This window comes from Zingiber officinale, chromosome 4B, assembly GCF_018446385.1.
Source record: "Zingiber officinale cultivar Zhangliang chromosome 4B, Zo_v1.1, whole genome shotgun sequence".
NCBI lineage: Eukaryota > Viridiplantae > Streptophyta > Magnoliopsida > Zingiberales > Zingiberaceae > Zingiber > Zingiber officinale.
The window spans coordinates 2041831-2054431 of NC_055993.1; positions in this window are offsets into that span (position 1 = coordinate 2041831).

A 12601-nucleotide genomic window follows, 5' to 3' on the forward strand; every position below is an offset into this window, starting at 1 on the left:
TAGAAGCTCCAAGTATAACCAGAAACAGAAGAGACATGTACGAATAAGATTGAAGTCTATTCGTGAGCTAGTGTCTCTTGGAGTGGTGTCATTGGACTTCGTAAGTTCAAAAGACAATATTGCTGATCCACTCACAAAAGGACTTGATTCTGAGAAAATCAAGAAATCTAGTAAGGGAATGAGACTGAGGCCTGTCCTGGTTTCATCTATAGCGGCAACCCAACCTATCTGATTGGAGATCCCAAAAAGTAGGTTCAATGTGGTACAAACAAGCTATAAGGGTGAAACGTAAGCATCAAATTAATTGAGATGTAATCTCATAGTCTCTTCCCTGGATAGATGCTTGACTGCTAGTAAGGATGAGCTTAGGAGCTCTTAATGAGTTCAAGGTCTTAATGACAGGATGCTTGCAGTACATCCTTGGAGAACTCACCTATGTAAGTGTAACTGTGAGGCCGCAGTGTGGGGGGTCTAGGCAACTCTCCTTAGCACTTATAAACAAGATTCGGTGGCATGGCCGTAATGCACCAATCCAGAAGGATTCAACCGTCGCCAGTGATGAGTTGTTACCAATTGATTTTCACATATAAAAGGTTTAATATCAAGACTCTGTTCTCTTCAAACCTATGTGAATAAGATTGGTGTACTTAGGTGAAAATTCAAACAGGAAGGTATTTTCACTGAAAGCTCATTGCAACCAAGCCTCATAACATATCTTTGTTTTTGACTAAAATGATTTGAATTTGTGGGGGATTGTTGAATTTTGTTTTAAAATTCAAAGCATTTTTTGGAGTGTTTTTAGTCCCACATTGCTAAGTGGAGAAGCTTGGAAGGGCTTATATAGGAAGCCCTTCCATCCTTGCTTAGCAATGATAAGAGGACCTACACGCATGCGCGGGCCAAGCCCAAATCGAGTGGATTTGGGGGGTTCGAGCCGGAAATCCATAAATCGGGCGTCACGTGCGCGATTAACGCGCGCAGGGGGGGTGCAAATCCCCAGCCCGTGGGCCTTGCGCTCACGGGCGGCCCAGTCTGTTGTCTGAACCAAACCAGTTTGGTTTCCGATTCGAACTTCGGTTTTGGTCCGCGTGAGGAAGCGAAGCAGCGCTTCGGTTCTGGTCGCGTGAAGATGCGAAATAACGCATCCGCGCGGGAGAAGAGGTAGCAGAAGCAAAGTGTGCGTCCCTTCCTCTGCACTGCTTCAAGTGTATAAATACACTTCCTCACTTCCTTCTCAATTCACTCCAGAAAGCATAGCATTCCTTCTCCCTTGCTTTCTTCTTCTTCTTCTTCTTTCTTTCTGAGTTCTGAGGCTTGGTTCGCGATCTGAGGTTGAGTTCGAGTGCGGCGCTCGTTTTGGAGTGCACCTACGAGCGACGCGAGCGGTTGTCGGATCTTGGGAGGATTTTGCCGGAGAGCCTCTGCACCGTGGGCGGCAATCAATTCTCTAAAGACAGTTGGCACGCCCGACGCTTCGACCGGAGATACACAATTTCTTAACCCTTACTGTTATTAACGTTTATTGCATGCTCGTCATTTATTGGTGCAATTATAGATTACTGTATTAGCATAATTAGTTCTATTACAGTTATTACACAAAGTACCTATGCCGAAGATCTCTTCCCTAGCCTGGTTGATAACGCTCCTTTTGACACTCATGACGACGAGGAATCTTCGTTTGATCAACATCAGAGTCACCTTCACAGTCAGCCACCTTCGTCATTTTTTGATAGGATTATATTTGGCATTGTCTGTGGAAACTATACCTGCATTCGAAACGTGAAGATGGACAAGACTGGATGACTCACCACCGTAACTCTGACATAAGAAGATTTAGAGCTATTGATAACCGCTCGAGTGATAAGGATGATGCAACAACAACAAGCAACAATTGAGTACCCTTTTCCGAACCACCCTGCAGTATTTGCGACTGGCCAGCAAGCCGACCGAGGGATCCGAGTGGAAGGTCCAATCGGGTTCTAACCAATCCACACTCCCCCGGTTGCCATACTATAAGTACCTATGCAGCCGACCAACCTTTCAGTACTTGTGCCTCCTTCGCCAATTGCAAATCACTGAGCGTTGTTTCGCATGCCCCTTGATGACATGGGCCTAGTGGAAAGGCTTCAAGGATCTTCTTCAGAGAATGCGTCCGATCGGGACCATCTCAAAGGTAAAGCTCCAATGATTAGTAGCTCCCCCGAGCGGGTAAACATGTCGTTCTCCCAGGAATTCTTGGAAGATAAACTGCCAACCCATTTCCAACCCCTGTAGATCGGGGAATAGGGAGGCGAGATCGACCCTAGGATCACTTGCTCAAATTTGAAAATACAGCTATCCTCCATCAGTATACGGATGAGGTTAAATGTCAAGTGTTCCTCACCATTCTGTCTGGCTCGGCTCAGTAGGGATGTCCGATTCCCGATGGACGAAGTCTGAATGTGCGATTCCAACATGCCAGGATGTGCTATTCCTGACTAGAGAAGACCGGATGTGTGATTCCAGTAGTTCGGGATGTTTGATTCTCAAAATCTGGATGTATGATTCTGGAAGGTAACTCTACACTTGATAAGTAAAGGTAAGTCACTGGAGGTGAGTGACTAAGTGAGAATGCGTTCCCGTTCGAAGGGACAATAGGTGTCAGTCTAATTTAGGTCTATTTCGAAAATCTAAATTGAGATCCTGACTAGATTCTGGTCTTGGTAAGATAAGATCTAACTCATAAATATATATAAATTGTTCATGCATATATTCTAACTCTATGTTATGGAGACAAACATAGATCTTTGAATTCTGTACACATGGCAACTGATAGAGCTTGATTCAAAACTCAGAGTCAAAAGATATGGTCTTAGGAAAATTGGTGTGTTGAACCAGCTTGATGGAAGCACCTCCGATCAGCCAGATTCGAACAGTAAATGATAAGGCTGAATTCTCCTCAACTAATCTGAATTTTTGGGATCTGATAAGTTCTGGAGACCGCTTCAAAGGGCTATAAAAGGAGGGGTTGAACAAGCTTCGATACGAGCTTCTACGCATTCAAATGGCTTTCCGACTGCTCTGACCTCCTACTGCTGCCCTACTATGACTCTGCTACACCAAACCATCGCCGAGAATCCTACCAAACACCGAGCTCAAGTCAACCGACTTCAAACATTGTTTGGTAACCAAAGTTCTTTTATTGTACTTAATTTCTACAAATGGGAAGTGTAGCGTGCTACACTTCTCCAACTTTCTTTGTACTCGATCCCCTCTTTTGGCGGTTCAGAAGAGGTATTTTAATGGATTATCCATTGATAGATTTGTGGGACCTGGGTCTTAGAGTAGGAGTCGTCGAAGGCTCTGAATCAAGTAAAATCGCTTGTATTCTTGTTCGTTTGCTTGTTTTTTTACTTCACTTTCTAACTTAGTTTTCCGCCACGCACTTTGACTTCAAAACTGAAAAGAATGAATTTTCAAAACCACGTGATTCACCCCCCCTCTCTCTCGCATGTGACTCGATCCAACACCTACTACTCCCACCGTCGCTCCCGAGTGTCGAGTGGCCCCCAATGCCCTGCCTCCAAAAGGGCCTCGACCGAGCCCACTGCCACATCATCATGAATCAAGGTCGCACGCAGTTTCACATGTAGAGGCCGATTGAACATGCTTCCCCAATCCCCGACAATGGACTCCTATGTTTTGCACTTACCACCGCTCGAGGACTCATATAGAAGATTGCTACAATTATAATTAAGAGTTGTGCCGACAGGTTAATTAGGGATTTGCCAACGATCCCTTTCTCCTAACCGCCAACATCACCACCGACTGAATGGACCCCGGGGTCAAAACCTTGTAGGATCTAATAGAAACTAGTAGCGGCCCCAACAAAAAAATAACCAAGCACCGGCTTGGGCGTCTACCAAGTGATCTCCACATCGACCCGCCGGGAGGAAGAAAATCATATCAATGACACTCGGAGTGAAATTTGTATGATAGCAAGTGGCTCAACCGACGGTGATTCCAATTTAAGCCAGAAAATCACATACACGCTGATTGGAGATCCACACGGTCGGGTGTAGTCAGGAGAAAGCACAAGGACCAGAGATTAGTTTAGGTCCTAGAGACTTGGAGAGGGTAGAGATATCCCATGACGATGCCTTAATTATTAAAGCTCTGATCGCTAACTACAATATTCATTGTACTTTTGTTGACATAGGCAGCTAGGTCAATATCATTTTCAAAAAAAGTATTCAAACAACTTTAGATAAATAAAAGTGAGCTCCAACTAGTGACAACACCCCTATACAGGTTTACTGGTAATGAAGTATAACCAATCGGACAAGTCCGACTAGCTATCTCTCTTAGTGAAGAGTCACTCATGAGGACTTGTCGGTCGAATTTCATCGTGATGAATGCATCGTTGGCTTATAACATAATTTTGGGACGGGCAACATTAAACAAATTCCAGGTCATCGTCTCCACATTTTGTCAGAAGATAAAATTCCTTGTGGACAACTCGGTCGGAGAAGTTAAAGGAGATCAGCTGGTAGCACGTAAGTGCTACGTGGAAGTAGTAAAAACCGAGGCTCGGGCTGCTCGAAAGATTCAACGGTTGGAAGTTAATGCAATTCAAGAAGCTCCTCCAACCTCGGTCTATGAAGAGGAGAAGTATAGATCCACCCTAGCCGACCGGAGGCAATCACACAAATTGCTACTGATCTGAGCCCAGAGAATAAAGCAGAGTTGATTGTTTGTTTCATGTGCAATAATGACGTCTTGCCTGGATGACCCATGAGCTCTCGAGTATCTCACTGATAGTAATGGAGCACACGCTACACGTCCGACCGGACTCTCGACTAGTTAAGAAATGAAAGAGGGATTTCAGAGTAGAGTAAAATTAAATCATCCGAGCAGAGGTAGACAAATTACTCAAGGTTAGACATATCTGTGAGGTGCAGTTCCTGAACTGGCTAGCAAATGTGGTACTGGTGTCTAAGCCCGAGAATTACTGAATTATAATTAAAAAATTCAATAAAATTTAATTTAATTATTTAATTAAAAATTAAAATTAATAAAATAAATATTTAAAATTTATTTTTCATCACATTTAAGTATAGTTTTGGTGAATTACCGAATTATAGAATAAATATTTATTGTTTAAAACTTTAGAATAATTTTTCCCTAAAAATTCAAAACTGAAAATAATAATGTTTACACACTATGGGTGTATAATATTTTTAGTCTAATAATCAAGGATTAATTTTTAAAAATTGATGATCTTAAATTTATCTTACTATGTATTTAATATCTATGTACCTATATATATTTTTTTTCATATTCGTAGGACCGATACTAAGGGACCATTAATATTACGGACCTAATTTTTTTTTAAAAATGAAACTCTTCTCTTTCAATTCTTCTATACTGGCTGATGTCGGGTGGACTGTGAAGCCACGTGGTAGAACAGGGATTTTTGGTCATTTCCTCATGCGTCACTAGAGGGTCGGGATCGCCCCCTTTCGGCCATATGGCCTCCTCACGCCGGCACACCATATTCTCTTCTTTCTCCATCTCACTCACGTCTGGGATGCCCCTTTCTCATGTCTTCGCTTCCGCCACCGATGGGATCACGCAACACAAGTGATCCATCTTTCATATTTTTATCAGACTTGACTTAAACGATGAAGTGGCTACATTGAAGATGGCCTATTTACTAATGCTCTTTCTTTATCCTCCACCTTGTGATTCTACAGATGATCCCTTCAAGGTCTTCTTGCAGTTAATTTTGAAATTATTTCAATGATAGTCCAGCTTTCATCGATTTCAAATGAGATCACCAGCGTTTGTTATAATTTGATACAGGATCGATCAAAGAAGATATATTAAATTTTAAAAGATCATAATTTTTGACTCAAATATCAAAATAAGGTACTGTTTGGTTTGAAACAAAGTTGGTTCAAAAACATAGAACTGTTTGGTTTGAAACAAAGTTGGTTGTAATCATCAAATTTCGGATCCTAAAAATATCATTTAGGATTTTTTCTGATGCTTCGAATATTTATTATACTATTTTTAATTATTTCTATTTTTTTATATTTAGGATATTTTTTATAGTTTTATTTATTATGAGTTAAGATTTGTCAGAATAAATATATATATTTAGTTGTTTGAGAGAATTTTATTTCTTTTAGTAGAATCTAAAAAACTATAAGTTTCTCATTTAGCTTTTATTTTCTTTATTTCTGTTCTTATTCTCTCCCTCAAACCCTCTTGTAGCTTTTATACAAGTTCGACATCATAACCATTGCTCCCTTGCGACTGTACTGGTGACATGTTATAACTGTTGCATCTTTTGGAGCTACTGATAATTTACATAATGGTTGTGTCCCTTGTAAGGGTGGAACCACGTTCTAGGCTACCCGGGTTGTAGTCCAGGTAGCCGATGACAATCAATAGGAAAAAAGTTTAATTAAATTTACCTTAAGAGAAAGAGAGAAAATGTAAGAGAAAGAGAAAGTAACCCGGGTGACGGTGTTGACATAGTCTATAGTCTGAGTAGATCACCTAAGCTGACTCCACCAGTGGTCCCTTGGCTTTGTTAGCAGTCTACATAACTGTCTACATAATGATCCTGTCCTTTAAGGTTGTTGTTGGTCCATATGATGGCAGCATCCTTTAGGGCTGCTAGCAGTCAGGATAACGACAGTATCCTTTGGATTATGGTAAGTTAGACTTAACCTGATGTGACTCAAATTGACTCGATTAAACTCGGTAGGGAACTGACTATTCTAATTCAAGTTGAGGTGTGAGTAGGATAATTTAATCTAAGTCTCAATTGAACGAATTGAGAAGAAAAAGTTATGAAAAGACAGTCAGGATTTGTGCCAAGTTGTATTGTTATCTCCGCCACATCAATAAGGTTTTATTTCTTTTGATTTTTTTATTGCTTAAAAAATAAATATTAGAAATTATTTTTTCAAACACATTTAAATTTATTAGACATAAATAAAATATAATAAAAATTATTATACTTTTTTAATTTAAAAAAAAAAGGAAAATGAAAAAAAAACAATGCTATAATTATATTAGGTCTTCCACTTATTCAACTATCCCAAAGTTAGTTTGATGACCAATTTCCTTTTTTTGGTTATTCTGATAGGACGGATATTTGGTTAAAATTGAATGTACAAATTGAGTAGAATAAATATATAAATAAGAGCAATTATTAAAATTAGACAAAGTGCATATATTTGTTTATTTTAATAATTTAAGTATTTAGATTTCACCAATTAAATCTAGGACGGTCTTCCTTTAATTTAACTATATCGTTTACATCCATACATTTATATTTTAATATATAAAAATAATATTGTTTTTTGCCGTCCATGATGGGTTTTTTTATTATTATTTCACTGGCATTAAATTAAGAGCAATTATTGAGGACTCTATTTTTTTATTTGGATATCCACCGATAATTGATATAAAAAATAAATAAATAAATAAATAAGAACAACTGTCTTGAGAGTGACATCATCTTCCCATAATCCCATGTTAAGTTATGGCTAATTTTATCCTTTGGTGAACAAATTTTAATCCTTAAAATTCTAATTTATGCTATTAATATTAAGCTTTTAAAAAACATTAAATTAATCAATAAAAGTTATTAATTTATTATTTTATATTAATACATTTATGTATCCAAGTTATATCATATTAATTTAATTGATATTCCCATTTATTATATTTTAAATAAAAATATATAAAAAATTAATTAGAGAGAATTTTAATGGCCTGTCTGAAATAGAAAGATTGATCGTTAGATATTTATTTATTATAAAAATAATTGATGGATTAATTTTAAATTAGTTTGTGGACTATAAATTTTCTTTCTCATTTTTTATTCTCCTCCCTTAGTTTTTCATTATTCCGCAGATATTTTTCCACTTTTGAATGAATGAGCTAAGGTTCATGATAATGTTTCGATCTATGAATGTTGCCGCATGATTTTTTGGGATTAAAATTTTACATATTTGAATATGTTTTTCTTCATATATGATCATGTCTGAATCGCCGAATCAAGGGACGCTGGGCATGTGGCGCTCTCCTAGTCAATGGCACAGGCCTCCGAAGCTCCGGCGTTCCTGCACAGAAGTCGGGCCGGGAAGGTGTTCCCGGCGGCGACCCTCCGACGCTCAAGTCAGGTAAGTAGTGGAAAAAGGAGCTCCCAAGCTTGTAGAATGCGTACCTCCGGCGAAGTCTACGGTTCTTTATATAGGGCAATGAAGAAGCTCCTACACGCTTATCGAGGCGCGTGCGTATCCTCAGCTCATGCCTCGGTGTGTGTCTGTCAGAAAATTTACCTGATGCCATACTGCAACAGTCCCATCGCGCCTTCAATGGGACAACAAGACACCCCGTTGTCAGACTAAGAGTATGGCTTAGTCATGTGATTTGACGCCTATCAGGAGATATTCCTGTTCTCCTTTACCGCCGGCCGGGACGTACGTCCGGCCGGCTGGATGGAGGACATCGTCCGGACGGCCTTCATCCCATGCGCCGGCCGGACGGCACGCCCCTCACATCTCGCCTGTCGCTTGTGCTGCGATGCCGGGGAGACTTCCAGGCGAGTGACTTCCTCTCGGCTCTGAGACATTGTTTCATTGAGCGTCGGAACCCCAACTCGGTCAGGGCGCCTTTTACTACTGAATGTCCATTGGTCGGCCGATCGGCCTCATCCCTTTCTTCCAAGTTCGGTCGGCTCACCCTTCTCCGGCGGGCTACATGGCCATTTGACCTCCACGTGGCGCTGACCCCTCGTTAGGGGGTCCCGGGCTCTTACCACCAGATCACTTGCCTTCCCCTCGAGTCTAGTCGAAGGAGGCGAAGTCTGACTGACTGGACTGCCGATCTGACATAACAGCGATAATTGCATTGGGCCGCTCGGCCAGGTCTAATGATGCTCGCCCGTTCGGCGATATCTGGTCCGTGCCTTGTGGTCTCTTGCTCTCCCCTACTATTCATCACGTGCACTGCGCACGGTAAGGGGAGCTCATTAAATGCGGCCAGTATCCAGCTGACACGTGGCGATCATGCGTTTGTCAGAGTATGGCGGTGGCGTCACTTCCGAGGGGACAGCCGCCGTTTGAAATGGACGACTGGATGATGACCTCGTTATCGACGACCTGGATCGGACGGTGGAGGTTGCTCCCGGGCGGCGATATAAAGCCCGCGACTCCGTTTCCGCCGCCTTGTTGCTGCATCTCCCTCCGGCGCTCCTCTGCTCGTTTTTTTCTCCGGCGACCTCGCTCCTCAGTTCTTCGGCAACCCCCAGGCCCCCGTCGATCATCTTTCTTGCTCGTAAGACCCTCCTTCTCGTTCCCAACGTTTTCTTCTTTCTGTTAATCGTTTCCTTCAGTCGGTTTTCCTCCATTCCTTGCTTGAACCTTCCCTTTTGGTCCCGTATCCTTGTCTGTCGACCATGACTATCACCTCGCAGCCGACCAGCGGTGCTCCGGGTCTTTGGTATTCGAACATGGAAAGCCGGTTCGACGAGGAGGACGCCTTGCGCCTCACTCGAGCCTATGATCTGCCGATCGACCACCAAATAGTGTTAGCCACACCGGCCGATCGGCCTCACGATCCGCCGCCCGGCACTGTTGTTTTCTTCCGAGACCAATTTCTGGCCGGACTGCGTTTTCCACCCCACAAGTTTTTCTTAGAAGTTTGCAATTATTTTCGCATTCCGCTCGGCCAGGTAGTTCCCAACTCTATTAGGCTGCTGAGCGGAGTGATAGTTTTATTCAAACTGAACGGCATTCCCTTAGAACCAAAAATTTTCCACTACTTTTTTTATCCCAAGCAAGCCGAGTGGGGCACCTTTGTTTTCCAGTCTAGGATAGGCTTCGTCCTTTTTGATAATATGCCGAGCTCCAACAAACATTGGAAGGAGCATTTTTTCTATATACGTTTTTCCGAGCGGCCAACCTTTCGCACCAAGTGGCAGACGGCGATGCCATCGCAACCGGAGCTCGGCAAATTTAGAGGTGACGCGGCCTACCTTCATGCAGCCGAACGACTAGTTGGCCAGCGCTACCATATTGACAAGCTACTCCTCCTGGGAGTAATGCACATATTCGGCTTGTCCTCTACCACAGCCGATCTGCCCTGCAGCATGAGTAAGTTTCCTTATCTTCCCATTTGTTTTGTTCTAACTGATTTATTCTTTGCTCCTGCAGCTGAAGTCATGTGGCGCGCCAAAGCTACCGAGAAGCTCAAACTGAAGGCCGCTCAGATTGAGGCGGTGACGAACAAGGAGGCCGCCGAATGGGGCCTTGCTCCAACTGATCCGGCCGGCGAAGAAGGTGAGGGGACACCAACTGTCCCCGAAGCCTCAAACGCCCCTGCCTCTCACGATGAGGCCGCGGGTGACATAGCACCTCCTACCGAAGCCGAGGTGGAGGGTCGTTCAGCCGATGATGTGCCGCTACGCGCTCGGAAACGCCGACGACCGGAATCCGCATCTGCCTCGACTACACTTGATGAGCCATAGCCCGAGCGGGGCGCGGATGCGCCGGTGCTGTCCGGGACGGTTTCCCTCGAGAGTACTCCGACTCCTCATGGTTCTCCGAGGGCCAGCTCTGAGGTGCCGCCGTCCAACCCTTCAAGAACTTTGCGTCGTATCAGGCGCTTGGGCGAGCTTCCCTCCTCGTCCACCGGTGGGCCGTCTGGTAAGGCCGACGCTTCCCAGAGCGAGCCGAGCGGCCAAAACTTAATTAAAACCGTTCTGCGCCTTCCTTCGGAGGCGTACATGGCTGCTGCTGATCGGCCTGTGGTCCCCGAGCAGCAGATTACCTTGACAGGCCCCCTGGCCCAAGCTTGGGTGGACGCTCGGCGTCGAATAGCCAAGATGACTCCCGGGCAGCTCGGCGACAGCAATCTACAACAGGCCACCGGGGTATGCTCTGTTTCTTTGTTTACGTATTTAAATTATGTTTTTAACCTGTCCCCATTTGCTAGCAGAACTGGGTGGAGCAGATCGCCATTAGCGATCGATTGGCCGAACTGGAGGACGAGTTGAAAAAACAAAAAGCTGCGGGGGGTGCCGGGCCGTCGACGGCCGCTCTGGAGAAGGCCAAAAAACTACTGGATGCCGAACGGAAAAGGGCTTCCGATTTGGCGAGCAAGGTCGTTCGGCTTGAAACGATGATCAAGTAACGAGATAAAGAGATCAAAACGGCGACCACTCGGAAGCAACAGGCCATCAATGATATGGACCACATGAAGGTGGAGATCAGGGGGCTGGAACAACGCATCAAAGATTTGGACGCCCTGCTAGCCACCGAGAAGGGGAGCCGCTCGGCCGATCTCCAAAGATTTGATGGAGATTTGAAGGATCTTCAGGCCGCCAGCGACGCTGCCCACGCCGCGCTCAAAGAATATAAAGAGGAGACTTCGGAGAGAAGTTTACCGACAAGATATCCCTCACTTTCGAGGAGGCGATCAAGGCGGCGGTGGGCTATTTGAAGACCAAAGGCCACCTGCCTGTCGAGCTGACCATCCCCCCCGAGGACCTCGCGAGCGTGATGGACGCCATCCCCGACGCTCTTTTTGATTTTTGATGTGTGAGGAGCGTTTTTATCAACTTTTTTGTATTCCCTCCTTTCGGCCCAACTTATCTCTGTAATGACTTATTCGATTTACCTAATGAGTAATAGATGACCTTCTGCTCCTTTCACTTCTGTTTTAGCAAGGCGTTTTTCCGTCGTCACGCCAAAGTGTTCTTTATATCCTTTCCGCTCGGAACCACGCTTCTGTCCGGCTCAATTCGATAGTCTTAATGACATCTATCATGCGACCGCGCAGCTGCTAGGCTTTCGAACGTAAACGCTCGGCATTTACATGCTAATATCCCTAACTTCCACTCAACCTTTTCTTTGTGCCTTACCCCAAAGGGTTTTTCCATACATTTTGATAAGCGAGCCGCTCGGCCGTATGACCAAGCTATCGTTGATTGCATCATGTGACTGGCCACTCGGACGTTTATAAGCGCCGGCTCGTCTCGATATTTAACGTCGGGCTCGACGGTCTTCCGCTCGGAGCGTTAATAGACGCCGGCTCGTCGCCGATATTTAACGTCGGCTCGGCGGTCTTCCGCTTCGGACGCGTTTATAAGCCGGCTCGTCTCGATATTTAACGTCGAGCTCGACGGTCTTCCGTTCGGACGTTTATAGACGCCGGCTCGTCTCTCGATATTTAACGTCGAGCTCGGCGGTCTTCCGCTCGGGCGTATAGGCGCCGGCTCGTCTCGATATTTAACGTCGAGCTCGGCGGTCGCTCGGCGCGTTTATAGACGCCGGCTCGTCTCTCGATATTTAACGTCGGAGCTCGACGGTCTTCCGCTCGGACGTTTATAGACGCCGGCTCGTCTCTCGATATTTAACGTCGGAGCTCGACGGCCTTTACGGCTAACTTTTAACTGATTATATACGCCCTGCCGAGGGGCGAGGGGCCTTTATTATCGAGCGCGCGGCTCTTATATTTATATGCCCCGGCCGAACGGCCAGGGGTCTTCGCGCAATAAGCCGTTCGGCGGAGAATGCTCAATGTGTTTTCATCTTTT